Raw genomic sequence first — 13,609 nt, forward strand, 5'->3', positions numbered from 1 at the left:
GAACAAAGATTCCTTCTGTTAGCATATATAGTAAGCAGCGATCAGTATACTGCATCAGGCTGTGTACAACCCTTTCTGTGACGAAGAAAGTGCGATGTAGTGTTGTATGGAATGCATTGAAAGATATGATCTATAACTCTCACTAATTTCTTTTGTTTTCCGTCAGGATGGCCGAGCGGTCTAAGGCGCTGCGTTCAGGTCGCAGTCTCCCCTGGAGGCGTGGGTTCGAATCCCACTTCTGACATGTGGTTTTCTTGCTCAGTTGCCTGTGACATGATGATGTAAACGGACCAATGCTTTACATGTTAAACTGCCGCAACATATCATGTAGACTCGTCAAATGTTTGACAATTTTGAAGTCTCTCTTTTGTTTACCATTAAAAAGGGGTTTGAGTGGGATTTGAACAAAGCTTCCTTCTGTTAGCATATATAGTAAGCAGCGATCAGTATACTGCATCAGGCTGTGTACAACCCTTTCTGTGATCAAGAAAGTGCTATGTAATGTTATATCGAATGCATTAAAAGATATAATCTATAACTCTCACTAATTTCTTTTGTTTTCCGTCAGGATGGCCGAGCGGTCTAAGGCGCTGCGTTCAGGTCGCAGTCTCCCCTGGAGGCGTGGGTTCGAATCCCACTTCTGACATGTGGTTTTCTTGCTCAGTTGCCTGTGACATGATGATGTAAACGGAGCAATGCTTTACATCTTAAACTGCCGCAACATATCATGTAGACTCGTCAAATGTTTGACAATTTTGAAGTCTCTCTTTTGTTTACCATTAAAAAGGGGTTTGAGTGGGATTTGAACAAAGATTCCTTCTGTTAGCATATATAGTAAGCAGCGATCAGTATACTGCATCAGGCTGTGTACAACCCTTTCTGTGACGAAGAAAGTGCGATGTAGTGTTGTATGGAATGCATTGAAAGATATGATCTATAACTCTCACTAATTTCTTTTGTTTTCCGTCAGGATGGCCGAGCGGTCTAAGGCGCTGCGTTCAGGTCGCAGTCTCCCCTGGAGGCGTGGGTTCGAATCCCACTTCTGACATGTGGTTTTCTTGCTCAGTTGCCTGTGACATGATGATGTAAACGGACCAATGCTTTACATGTTAAACTGCCGCAACATATCATGTAGACTCGTCAAATGTTTGACAATTTTGAAGTCTCTCTTTTGTTTACCATTAAAAAGGGGTTTGAGTGGGATTTGAACAAAGCTTCCTTCTGTTAGCATATATAGTAAGCAGCGATCAGTATACTGCATCAGGCTGTGTACAACCCTTTCTGTGATCAAGAAAGTGCTATGTAATGTTATATCGAATGCATTAAAAGATATAATCTATAACTCTCACTAATTTCTTTTGTTTTCCGTCAGGATGGCCGAGCGGTCTAAGGCGCTGCGTTCAGGTCGCAGTCTCCCCTGGAGGCGTGGGTTCGAATCCCACTTCTGACATGTGGTTTTCTTGCTCAGTTGCCTGTGACATGATGATGTAAACGGAGCAATGCTTTACATCTTAAACTGCCGCAACATATCATGTAGACTCGTCAAATGTTTGACAATTTTGAAGTCTCTCTTTTGTTTACCATTAAAAAGGGGTTTGAGTGGGATTTGAACAAAGATTCCTTCTGTTAGCATATATAGTAAGCAGCGATCAGTATACTGCATCAGGCTGTGTACAACCCTTTCTGTGATCAAGAAAGTGCTATGTAGTGTTGTATGGAATGCATTGAAAGATATGATCTATAACTCTCACCAATTTCTTTTGTTTTCCGTCAGGATGGCCGAGCGGTCTAAGGCGCTGCGTTCAGGTCGCAGTCTCCACTGGAGGCGTGGGTTCGAATCCCACTTCTGATGTGTGGTTTTCTTGCTCAGTTGCCTGTGACATGATGATGTAAACGGAGCAATGCTTTACATGTTAAACTGCCGCAACATATCATGTAGACTCGTCAAATGTTTGACAATTTTGAAGTCTCTCTTTTGTTTACCATTAAAAAGGGGTTTGAGTGGGATTTGAACAAAGCTTCCTTCTGTTAGCATATATAGTAAGCAGCGATCAGGATACTGCATCAGGCTGTGTACAACCCTTTCTGTGACGAAGAAAGTGCGATGTAGTGTTGTATGGAATGCATTGAAAGATATGATCTATAGCTCTCACCAATTTCTTTTGTTTTCCGTCAGGATGGCCGAGCGGTCTAAGGCGCTGCGTTCAGGTCGCAGTCTCCACTGGAGGCGTGGGTTCGAATCCCACTTCTGACATGTGGTTTTCTTGCTCAGTTGCCTGTGACATGGTGATGTAAACGGACCAATGCTTTACATGTTAAACTGCCGCAACATATCATGTAGACTCGTCAAATGTTTGACAATTTTGAAGTCTCTCTTTTGTTTACCATTAAAAAGGGGTTTGAGTGGGATTTGAACAAAGCTTCCTTCTGTTAGCATATATAGTAAGCAGCGATCAGTATACTGCATCAGGCTGTGTACAACCCTTTCTGTGATCAAGAAAGTGCTATGTAATGTTATATCGAATGCATTAAAAGATATAATCTATAACTCTCACTAATTTCTTTTGTTTTCCGTCAGGATGGCCGAGCGGTCTAAGGCGCTGCGTTCAGGTCGCAGTCTCCCCTGGAGGCGTGGGTTCGAATCCCACTTCTGACATGTGGTTTTCTTGCTCAGTTGCCTGTGACATGATGATGTAAACGGACCAATGCTTTACATGTTAAACTGCCGCAACATATCATGTAGACTCGTCAAATGTTTGACAATTTTGAAGTCTCTCTTTTGTTTACCATTAAAAAGGGGTTTGAGTGGGATTTGAACAAAGCTTCCTTCTGTTAGCATATATAGTAAGCAGCGATCAGTATACTGCATCAGGCTGTGTACAACCCTTTCTGTGATCAAGAAAGTGCTATGTAATGTTATATCGAATGCATTAAAAGATATAATCTATAACTCTCACTAATTTCTTTTGTTTTCCGTCAGGATGGCCGAGCGGTCTAAGGCGCTGCGTTCAGGTCGCAGTCTCCCCTGGAGGCGTGGGTTCGAATCCCACTTCTGACATGTGGTTTTCTTGCTCAGTTGCCTGTGACATGATGATGTAAACGGAGCAATGCTTTACATCTTAAACTGCCGCAACATATCATGTAGACTCGTCAAATGTTTGACAATTTTGAAGTCTCTCTTTTGTTTACCATTAAAAAGGGGTTTGAGTGGGATTTGAACAAAGATTCCTTCTGTTAGCATATATAGTAAGCAGCGATCAGTATACTGCATCAGGCTGTGTACAACCCTTTCTGTGACGAAGAAAGTGCGATGTAGTGTTGTATGGAATGCATTGAAAGATATGATCTATAACTCTCACTAATTTCTTTTGTTTTCCGTCAGGATGGCCGAGCGGTCTAAGGCGCTGCGTTCAGGTCGCAGTCTCCACTGGAGGCGTGGGTTCGAATCCCACTTCTGACATGTGGTTTTCTTGCTCAGTTGCCTGTAACATGATGATGTAAACGGAGCAATGCTTTACATCTTAAACTGCCGCAACATATCATGTAGACTCGTCAAATGTTTGACCATTTTGAAGTCTCTCTTTTGTTTACCATTAAAAAGGGGTTTGATTGGGATTTCAACAAAGATTCCTTCTGTTAGCATATATTGTCACCAGCGACAAGTACACTGCATCAGGCTCTGTACAACCCTTTCTGTGATGAAGAAAGTGCGATTAAAAGATATGATCTATAACTCTCACCAATTTCTTTTGTTTTCCGTCAGGATGGCCGAGCGGTCTAAGGCGCTGCGTTCAGGTCGCAGTCTCCACTGGAGGCGTGGGTTCGAATCCCACTTCTGACATGTGGTTTTCTTGCTCAGTTGCCTGTAACATGATGATGTAAACGGAGCAATGCTTTACATCTTAAACTGCCGCAACATATCATGTAGACTCGTCAAATGTTTGACCATTTTGAAGTCTCTCTTTTGTTTACCATTAAAAAGGGGTTTGAGTGGGATTTGAACAAAGCTTCCTTCTGTTAGCATATATAGTAAGCAGCGATCAGTATACTGCATCAGGCTGTGTACAACCCTTTCTGTGATCAAGAAAGTGCTATGTAATGTTATATCGAATGCATTAAAAGATATAATCTATAACTCTCACTAATTTCTTTTGTTTTCCGTCACGATGGCCGAGCGGTCTAAGGCGCTGCGTTCAGGTCGCAGTCTCCCCTGGAGGCGTGGGTTCGAATCCCACTTCTGACATGTCGTTTTCTTGCTCAGTTGCCTGTGACATGATGATGTAAACGGAGCAATGCTTTACATCTTAAACTGCCGCAACATATCATGTAGACTCGTCAAATGTTTGACAATTTTGAAGTCTCTCTTTTGTTTACCATTAAAAAGGGGTTTGAGTGGGATTTGAACAAAGATTCCTTCTGTTAGCATATATAGTAAGCAGCGATCAGTATACTGCATCAGGCTGTGTACAACCCTTTCTGTGACGAAGAAAGTGCGATGTAGTGTTGTATGGAATGCATTGAAAGATATGATCTATAACTCTCACTAATTTCTTTTGTTTTCCGTCAGGATGGCCGAGCGGTCTAAGGCGCTGCGTTCAGGTCGCAGTCTCCCCTGGAGGCGTGGGTTCGAATCCCACTTCTGACATGTGGTTTTCTTGCTCAGTTGCCTGTGACATGATGATGTAAACGGACCAATGCTTTACATGTTAAACTGCCGCAACATATCATGTAGACTCGTCAAATGTTTGACAATTTTGAAGTCTCTCTTTTGTTTACCATTAAAAAGGGGTTTGAGTGGGATTTGAACAAAGCTTCCTTCTGTTAGCATATATAGTAAGCAGCGATCAGTATACTGCATCAGGCTGTGTACAACCCTTTCTGTGATCAAGAAAGTGCTATGTAATGTTATATCGAATGCATTAAAAGATATAATCTATAACTCTCACTAATTTCTTTTGTTTTCCGTCAGGATGGCCGAGCGGTCTAAGGCGCTGCGTTCAGGTCGCAGTCTCCCCTGGAGGCGTGGGTTCGAATCCCACTTCTGACATGTCGTTTTCTTGCTCAGTTGCCTGTGACATGATGATGTAAACGGAGCAATGCTTTACATCTTAAACTGCCGCAACATATCATGTAGACTCGTCAAATGTTTGACAATTTTGAAGTCTCTCTTTTGTTTACCATTAAAAAGGGGTTTGAGTGGGATTTGAACAAAGATTCCTTCTGTTAGCATATATAGTAAGCAGCGATCAGTATACTGCATCAGGCTGTGTACAACCCTTTCTGTGATCAAGAAAGTGCTATGTAATGTTATATCGAATGCATTAAAAGATATAATCTATAACTCTCACTAATTTCTTTTGTTTTCCGTCAGGATGGCCGAGCGGTCTAAGGCGCTGCGTTCAGGTCGCAGTCTCCCCTGGAGGCGTGGGTTCGAATCCCACTTCTGACATGTGGTTTTCTTGCTCAGTTGCCTGTGACATGATGATGTAAACGGAGCAATGCTTTACATCTTAAACTGCCGCAACATATCATGTAGACTCGTCAAATGTTTGACAATTTTGAAGTCTCTCTTTTGTTTACCATTAAAAAGGGGTTTGAGTGGGATTTCAACAAAGATTCCTTCTGTTAGCATATATTGTCACCAGCGACAAGTACACTGCATCAGGCTCTGTACAACCCTTTCTGTGATGAAGAAAGTGCGATGTAGTGTTGTATGGAATGCATTAAAAGATATGATCTATAACTCTCATCAATTTATTTTGTTTTCTGTCAGGATGGCCGAGCGGGCTAAGGCGCTGCGTTCAGGTCGCAGTCTCCACTGGAGGCGTGGGTTCGAATCCCACTTCTGACATGTGGTTTTCTTGCTCAGTTGCCTGTGACATGATGATGTAAACGGAGCAATGCTTTACATCTTAAACTGCCGCAACATATCATGTAGACTCGTCAAATGTTTGACAATTTTGAAGTCTCTCTTTTGTTTACCATTAAAAAGGGGTTTGAGTGGGATTTCAACAAAGATTCCTTCTGTTAGCATATATTGTCACCAGCGACAAGTACACTGCATCAGGCTCTGTACAACCCTTTCTGTGATGAAGAAAGTGCGATGTAGTGTTGTATGGAATGCATTAAAAGATATGATCTATAACTCTCATCAATTTCTTTTGTTTTCTGTCAGGATGGCCGAGCGGTCTAAGGCGCTGCGTTCAGGTCGCAGTCTCCACTGGAGGCGTGGGTTCGAATCCCACTTCTGATGTGTGGTTTTCTTGCTCAGTTGCCTGTGACATGATGATGTAAACGGAGCAATGCTTTACATGTTAAACTGCCGCAACATATCATGTAGACTCGTCAAATGTTTGACAATTTTGAAGTCTCTCTTTTGTTTACCATTAAAAAGGGGTTTGAGTGGGATTTGAACAAAGCTTCCTTCTGTTAGCATATATAGTAAGCAGCGATCAGGATACTGCATCAGGCTGTGTACAACCCTTTCTGTGACGAAGAAAGTGCGATGTAGTGTTGTATGGAATGCATTGAAAGATATGATCTATAGCTCTCACCAATTTCTTTTGTTTTCCGTCAGGATGGCCGAGCGGTCTAAGGCGCTGCGTTCAGGTCGCAGTCTCCACTGGAGGCGTGGGTTCGAATCCCACTTCTGACATGTGGTTTTCTTGCTCAGTTGCCTGTGACATGGTGATGTAAACGGACCAATGCTTTACATGTTAAACTGCCGCAACATATCATGTAGACTCGTCAAATGTTTGACAATTTTGAAGTCTCTCTTTTGTTTACCATTAAAAAGGGGTTTGAGTGGGATTTGAACAAAGCTTCCTTCTGTTAGCATATATAGTAAGCAGCGATCAGTATACTGCATCAGGCTGTGTACAACCCTTTCTGTGATCAAGAAAGTGCTATGTAATGTTATATCGAATGCATTAAAAGATATAATCTATAACTCTCACTAATTTCTTTTGTTTTCCGTCAGGATGGCCGAGCGGTCTAAGGCGCTGCGTTCAGGTCGCAGTCTCCCCTGGAGGCGTGGGTTCGAATCCCACTTCTGACATGTGGTTTTCTTGCTCAGTTGCCTGTGACATGATGATGTAAACGGACCAATGCTTTACATGTTAAACTGCCGCAACATATCATGTAGACTCGTCAAATGTTTGACAATTTTGAAGTCTCTCTTTTGTTTACCATTAAAAAGGGGTTTGAGTGGGATTTGAACAAAGCTTCCTTCTGTTAGCATATATAGTAAGCAGCGATCAGTATACTGCATCAGGCTGTGTACAACCCTTTCTGTGATCAAGAAAGTGCTATGTAATGTTATATCGAATGCATTAAAAGATATAATCTATAACTCTCACTAATTTCTTTTGTTTTCCGTCAGGATGGCCGAGCGGTCTAAGGCGCTGCGTTCAGGTCGCAGTCTCCCCTGGAGGCGTGGGTTCGAATCCCACTTCTGACATGTGGTTTTCTTGCTCAGTTGCCTGTGACATGATGATGTAAACGGAGCAATGCTTTACATCTTAAACTGCCGCAACATATCATGTAGACTCGTCAAATGTTTGACAATTTTGAAGTCTCTCTTTTGTTTACCATTAAAAAGGGGTTTGAGTGGGATTTGAACAAAGATTCCTTCTGTTAGCATATATAGTAAGCAGCGATCAGTATACTGCATCAGGCTGTGTACAACCCTTTCTGTGACGAAGAAAGTGCGATGTAGTGTTGTATGGAATGCATTGAAAGATATGATCTATAACTCTCACTAATTTCTTTTGTTTTCCGTCAGGATGGCCGAGCGGTCTAAGGCGCTGCGTTCAGGTCGCAGTCTCCACTGGAGGCGTGGGTTCGAATCCCACTTCTGACATGTGGTTTTCTTGCTCAGTTGCCTGTAACATGATGATGTAAACGGAGCAATGCTTTACATCTTAAACTGCCGCAACATATCATGTAGACTCGTCAAATGTTTGACCATTTTGAAGTCTCTCTTTTGTTTACCATTAAAAAGGGGTTTGATTGGGATTTCAACAAAGATTCCTTCTGTTAGCATATATTGTCACCAGCGACAAGTACACTGCATCAGGCTCTGTACAACCCTTTCTGTGATGAAGAAAGTGCGATTAAAAGATATGATCTATAACTCTCACCAATTTCTTTTGTTTTCCGTCAGGATGGCCGAGCGGTCTAAGGCGCTGCGTTCAGGTCGCAGTCTCCACTGGAGGCGTGGGTTCGAATCCCACTTCTGACATGTGGTTTTCTTGCTCAGTTGCCTGTAACATGATGATGTAAACGGAGCAATGCTTTACATCTTAAACTGCCGCAACATATCATGTAGACTCGTCAAATGTTTGACCATTTTGAAGTCTCTCTTTTGTTTACCATTAAAAAGGGGTTTGAGTGGGATTTGAACAAAGCTTCCTTCTGTTAGCATATATAGTAAGCAGCGATCAGTATACTGCATCAGGCTGTGTACAACCCTTTCTGTGATCAAGAAAGTGCTATGTAATGTTATATCGAATGCATTAAAAGATATAATCTATAACTCTCACTAATTTCTTTTGTTTTCCGTCACGATGGCCGAGCGGTCTAAGGCGCTGCGTTCAGGTCGCAGTCTCCCCTGGAGGCGTGGGTTCGAATCCCACTTCTGACATGTCGTTTTCTTGCTCAGTTGCCTGTGACATGATGATGTAAACGGAGCAATGCTTTACATCTTAAACTGCCGCAACATATCATGTAGACTCGTCAAATGTTTGACAATTTTGAAGTCTCTCTTTTGTTTACCATTAAAAAGGGGTTTGAGTGGGATTTGAACAAAGATTCCTTCTGTTAGCATATATAGTAAGCAGCGATCAGTATACTGCATCAGGCTGTGTACAACCCTTTCTGTGACGAAGAAAGTGCGATGTAGTGTTGTATGGAATGCATTAAAAGATATGATCTATAACTCTCATCAATTTATTTTGTTTTCTGTCAGGATGGCCGAGCGGGCTAAGGCGCTGCGTTCAGGTCGCAGTCTCCACTGGAGGCGTGGGTTCGAATCCCACTTCTGACATGTGGTTTTCTTGCTCAGTTGCCTGTGACATGATGATGTAAACGGAGCAATGCTTTACATCTTAAACTGCCGCAACATATCATGTAGACTCGTCAAATGTTTGACAATTTTGAAGTCTCTCTTTTGTTTACCATTAAAAAGGGGTTTGAGTGGGATTTCAACAAAGATTCCTTCTGTTAGCATATATTGTCACCAGCGACAAGTACACTGCATCAGGCTCTGTACAACCCTTTCTGTGATGAAGAAAGTGCGATGTAGTGTTGTATGGAATGCATTAAAAGATATGATCTATAACTCTCATCAATTTCTTTTGTTTTCTGTCAGGATGGCCGAGCGGTCTAAGGCGCTGCGTTCAGGTCGCAGTCTCCACTGGAGGCGTGGGTTCGAATCCCACTTCTGATGTGTGGTTTTCTTGCTCAGTTGCCTGTGACATGATGATGTAAACGGAGCAATGCTTTACATGTTAAACTGCCGCAACATATCATGTAGACTCGTCAAATGTTTGACAATTTTGAAGTCTCTCTTTTGTTTACCATTAAAAAGGGGTTTGAGTGGGATTTGAACAAAGCTTCCTTCTGTTAGCATATATAGTAAGCAGCGATCAGGATACTGCATCAGGCTGTGTACAACCCTTTCTGTGACGAAGAAAGTGCGATGTAGTGTTGTATGGAATGCATTGAAAGATATGATCTATAGCTCTCACCAATTTCTTTTGTTTTCCGTCAGGATGGCCGAGCGGTCTAAGGCGCTGCGTTCAGGTCGCAGTCTCCACTGGAGGCGTGGGTTCGAATCCCACTTCTGACATGTGGTTTTCTTGCTCAGTTGCCTGTGACATGGTGATGTAAACGGACCAATGCTTTACATGTTAAACTGCCGCAACATATCATGTAGACTCGTCAAATGTTTGACAATTTTGAAGTCTCTCTTTTGTTTACCATTAAAAAGGGGTTTGAGTGGGATTTGAACAAAGCTTCCTTCTGTTAGCATATATAGTAAGCAGCGATCAGTATACTGCATCAGGCTGTGTACAACCCTTTCTGTGATCAAGAAAGTGCTATGTAATGTTATATCGAATGCATTAAAAGATATAATCTATAACTCTCACTAATTTCTTTTGTTTTCCGTCAGGATGGCCGAGCGGTCTAAGGCGCTGCGTTCAGGTCGCAGTCTCCCCTGGAGGCGTGGGTTCGAATCCCACTTCTGACATGTGGTTTTCTTGCTCAGTTGCCTGTGACATGATGATGTAAACGGACCAATGCTTTACATGTTAAACTGCCGCAACATATCATGTAGACTCGTCAAATGTTTGACAATTTTGAAGTCTCTCTTTTGTTTACCATTAAAAAGGGGTTTGAGTGGGATTTGAACAAAGCTTCCTTCTGTTAGCATATATAGTAAGCAGCGATCAGTATACTGCATCAGGCTGTGTACAACCCTTTCTGTGATCAAGAAAGTGCTATGTAATGTTATATCGAATGCATTAAAAGATATAATCTATAACTCTCACTAATTTCTTTTGTTTTCCGTCAGGATGGCCGAGCGGTCTAAGGCGCTGCGTTCAGGTCGCAGTCTCCCCTGGAGGCGTGGGTTCGAATCCCACTTCTGACATGTGGTTTTCTTGCTCAGTTGCCTGTGACATGATGATGTAAACGGAGCAATGCTTTACATCTTAAACTGCCGCAACATATCATGTAGACTCGTCAAATGTTTGACAATTTTGAAGTCTCTCTTTTGTTTACCATTAAAAAGGGGTTTGAGTGGGATTTGAACAAAGATTCCTTCTGTTAGCATATATAGTAAGCAGCGATCAGTATACTGCATCAGGCTGTGTACAACCCTTTCTGTGACGAAGAAAGTGCGATGTAGTGTTGTATGGAATGCATTGAAAGATATGATCTATAACTCTCACTAATTTCTTTTGTTTTCCGTCAGGATGGCCGAGCGGTCTAAGGCGCTGCGTTCAGGTCGCAGTCTCCACTGGAGGCGTGGGTTCGAATCCCACTTCTGACATGTGGTTTTCTTGCTCAGTTGCCTGTAACATGATGATGTAAACGGAGCAATGCTTTACATCTTAAACTGCCGCAACATATCATGTAGACTCGTCAAATGTTTGACCATTTTGAAGTCTCTCTTTTGTTTACCATTAAAAAGGGGTTTGATTGGGATTTCAACAAAGATTCCTTCTGTTAGCATATATTGTCACCAGCGACAAGTACACTGCATCAGGCTCTGTACAACCCTTTCTGTGATGAAGAAAGTGCGATTAAAAGATATGATCTATAACTCTCACCAATTTCTTTTGTTTTCCGTCAGGATGGCCGAGCGGTCTAAGGCGCTGCGTTCAGGTCGCAGTCTCCACTGGAGGCGTGGGTTCGAATCCCACTTCTGACATGTGGTTTTCTTGCTCAGTTGCCTGTAACATGATGATGTAAACGGAGCAATGCTTTACATCTTAAACTGCCGCAACATATCATGTAGACTCGTCAAATGTTTGACCATTTTGAAGTCTCTCTTTTGTTTACCATTAAAAAGGGGTTTGAGTGGGATTTGAACAAAGCTTCCTTCTGTTAGCATATATAGTAAGCAGCGATCAGTATACTGCATCAGGCTGTGTACAACCCTTTCTGTGATCAAGAAAGTGCTATGTAATGTTATATCGAATGCATTAAAAGATATAATCTATAACTCTCACTAATTTCTTTTGTTTTCCGTCACGATGGCCGAGCGGTCTAAGGCGCTGCGTTCAGGTCGCAGTCTCCCCTGGAGGCGTGGGTTCGAATCCCACTTCTGACATGTCGTTTTCTTGCTCAGTTGCCTGTGACATGATGATGTAAACGGAGCAATGCTTTACATCTTAAACTGCCGCAACATATCATGTAGACTCGTCAAATGTTTGACAATTTTGAAGTCTCTCTTTTGTTTACCATTAAAAAGGGGTTTGAGTGGGATTTGAACAAAGATTCCTTCTGTTAGCATATATAGTAAGCAGCGATCAGTATACTGCATCAGGCTGTGTACAACCCTTTCTGTGACGAAGAAAGTGCGATGTAGTGTTGTATGGAATGCATTGAAAGATATGATCTATAACTCTCACTAATTTCTTTTGTTTTCCGTCAGGATGGCCGAGCGGTCTAAGGCGCTGCGTTCAGGTCGCAGTCTCCCCTGGAGGCGTGGGTTCGAATCCCACTTCTGACATGTGGTTTTCTTGCTCAGTTGCCTGTGACATGATGATGTAAACGGACCAATGCTTTACATGTTAAACTGCCGCAACATATCATGTAGACTCGTCAAATGTTTGACAATTTTGAAGTCTCTCTTTTGTTTACCATTAAAAAGGGGTTTGAGTGGGATTTGAACAAAGCTTCCTTCTGTTAGCATATATAGTAAGCAGCGATCAGTATACTGCATCAGGCTGTGTACAACCCTTTCTGTGATCAAGAAAGTGCTATGTAATGTTATATCGAATGCATTAAAAGATATAATCTATAACTCTCACTAATTTCTTTTGTTTTCCGTCAGGATGGCCGAGCGGTCTAAGGCGCTGCGTTCAGGTCGCAGTCTCCCCTGGAGGCGTGGGTTCGAATCCCACTTCTGACATGTCGTTTTCTTGCTCAGTTGCCTGTGACATGATGATGTAAACGGAGCAATGCTTTACATCTTAAACTGCCGCAACATATCATGTAGACTCGTCAAATGTTTGACAATTTTGAAGTCTCTCTTTTGTTTACCATTAAAAAGGGGTTTGAGTGGGATTTGAACAAAGATTCCTTCTGTTAGCATATATAGTAAGCAGCGATCAGTATACTGCATCAGGCTGTGTACAACCCTTTCTGTGATCAAGAAAGTGCTATGTAATGTTATATCGAATGCATTAAAAGATATAATCTATAACTCTCACTAATTTCTTTTGTTTTCCGTCAGGATGGCCGAGCGGTCTAAGGCGCTGCGTTCAGGTCGCAGTCTCCCCTGGAGGCGTGGGTTCGAATCCCACTTCTGACATGTGGTTTTCTTGCTCAGTTGCCTGTGACATGATGATGTAAACGGAGCAATGCTTTACATCTTAAACTGCCGCAACATATCATGTAGACTCGTCAAATGTTTGACAATTTTGAAGTCTCTCTTTTGTTTACCATTAAAAAGGGGTTTGAGTGGGATTTCAACAAAGATTCCTTCTGTTAGCATATATTGTCACCAGCGACAAGTACACTGCATCAGGCTCTGTACAACCCTTTCTGTGATGAAGAAAGTGCGATGTAGTGTTGTATGGAATGCATTAAAAGATATGATCTATAACTCTCATCAATTTATTTTGTTTTCTGTCAGGATGGCCGAGCGGGCTAAGGCGCTGCGTTCAGGTCGCAGTCTCCACTGGAGGCGTGGGTTCGAATCCCACTTCTGACATGTGGTTTTCTTGCTCAGTTGCCTGTGACATGATGATGTAAACGGAGCAATGCTTTACATCTTAAACTGCCGCAACATATCATGTAGACTCGTCAAATGTTTGACAATTTTGAAGTCTCTCTTTTGTTTACCATTAAAAAGGGGTTTGAGTGGGATTTCAAC

The 13,609-nt window shown here is 42.2% G+C and overlaps 9 non-coding genes across 9 annotated transcripts; all 9 read left to right on the forward strand.

Annotated features, from left to right (window-relative positions):
* Positions 1 to 2,171: 2,171 nt before the first annotated feature.
* trnal-cag (transfer RNA leucine (anticodon CAG)) lies at positions 2,172 to 2,254 on the forward strand. Its single transcript has one exon. It is a non-coding gene; the product is annotated as a tRNA-Leu (tRNA).
* A 1,123-nt stretch (positions 2,255 to 3,377) lies between these two features.
* Positions 3,378 to 3,460, forward strand: trnal-cag (transfer RNA leucine (anticodon CAG)). Its single transcript has one exon. It is a non-coding gene; the product is annotated as a tRNA-Leu (tRNA).
* Positions 3,461 to 3,758: 298 nt separating this feature from the next.
* trnal-cag (transfer RNA leucine (anticodon CAG)) lies at positions 3,759 to 3,841 on the forward strand. The gene has a single exon. It is a non-coding gene; the product is annotated as a tRNA-Leu (tRNA).
* A 2,731-nt stretch (positions 3,842 to 6,572) lies between these two features.
* Positions 6,573 to 6,655, forward strand: trnal-cag (transfer RNA leucine (anticodon CAG)). The gene has a single exon. It is a non-coding gene; the product is annotated as a tRNA-Leu (tRNA).
* A 1,123-nt stretch (positions 6,656 to 7,778) lies between these two features.
* Positions 7,779 to 7,861, forward strand: trnal-cag (transfer RNA leucine (anticodon CAG)). Its single transcript has one exon. It is a non-coding gene; the product is annotated as a tRNA-Leu (tRNA).
* A 298-nt stretch (positions 7,862 to 8,159) lies between these two features.
* Positions 8,160 to 8,242, forward strand: trnal-cag (transfer RNA leucine (anticodon CAG)). The gene has a single exon. It is a non-coding gene; the product is annotated as a tRNA-Leu (tRNA).
* Positions 8,243 to 9,767: 1,525 nt separating this feature from the next.
* trnal-cag (transfer RNA leucine (anticodon CAG)) lies at positions 9,768 to 9,850 on the forward strand. Its single transcript has one exon. It is a non-coding gene; the product is annotated as a tRNA-Leu (tRNA).
* Positions 9,851 to 10,973: 1,123 nt separating this feature from the next.
* trnal-cag (transfer RNA leucine (anticodon CAG)) lies at positions 10,974 to 11,056 on the forward strand. Its single transcript has one exon. It is a non-coding gene; the product is annotated as a tRNA-Leu (tRNA).
* Positions 11,057 to 11,354: 298 nt separating this feature from the next.
* trnal-cag (transfer RNA leucine (anticodon CAG)) lies at positions 11,355 to 11,437 on the forward strand. The gene has a single exon. It is a non-coding gene; the product is annotated as a tRNA-Leu (tRNA).
* The last annotated feature ends 2,172 nt before the right edge of the window (positions 11,438 to 13,609 follow it).

This window comes from Pungitius pungitius, chromosome 5, assembly GCF_949316345.1.
Source record: "Pungitius pungitius chromosome 5, fPunPun2.1, whole genome shotgun sequence".
In the NCBI taxonomy this organism is placed as follows: Eukaryota; Metazoa; Chordata; class Actinopteri; order Perciformes; family Gasterosteidae; genus Pungitius; species Pungitius pungitius.